The sequence below is a fragment of the Acyrthosiphon pisum genome, chromosome A2 (genome assembly GCF_005508785.2).
Source record: "Acyrthosiphon pisum isolate AL4f chromosome A2, pea_aphid_22Mar2018_4r6ur, whole genome shotgun sequence".
Lineage (NCBI taxonomy): Eukaryota > Metazoa > Arthropoda > Insecta > Hemiptera > Aphididae > Acyrthosiphon > Acyrthosiphon pisum.
The window spans coordinates 71,461,523-71,462,279 of NC_042495.1; positions in this window are offsets into that span (position 1 = coordinate 71,461,523).

The window sequence follows — 757 nt, forward strand, 5'->3', positions numbered from 1 at the left end:
TGTTGAAGAAAATCCAAGCACTTTTACTGTCCTAAAACGTGATGACAGACACAAAAAAAAAAAAATAAAAAATAAAATTAAAAAAAAAATAAAAAAAAAACACACATCATTGTAAAATCAATACATTCATCGTTCCACTCAGAATCTAAAAATGTATGCAAAATAATGTTAATGTAGGTCTGAAAAGATATTGTACAGTTATACACTATTGTTTATTCGTTTTGAAATCTGATTTTACGATTTCTGTTGGTTTGAAATTCAGACTAAACGAATCACGTGAAAGTCATTGGGGGTTTAAGCACTTTAGACTTTTAGAGAGTATATAGTTTGTCCCCAAGTCTCGTATCACTCGAAGTATCTCTATATGAAACTGTGATACACTGATACATTAATATAATATTTAAATGCTTCTTTTTCAACAGTTAAGTATAAGAAAATTTCAAATAAAATTTGAACTGCATACATTTTTTATAGATGTTATCTGTTATCTGTGATATATTGACACAGAGGTGATAATTAGGGTGATACTTTTGGCCTTTGGGACGCGCTGTATAAGGAATTTTAATTATTAGTTATTAATTAATAATTATTATACTATACATTAAAGACACAATAAATAATGAATACAAAATAAAGAGACGTGAAAAAATTACATTTAACAAGTTTCACGTTAAATATAATATTTATTACTTGGTATAGGTATAGGTATACATTATATATTATAATTAGTAATGCAAATTTATAGTAATTGTGGATC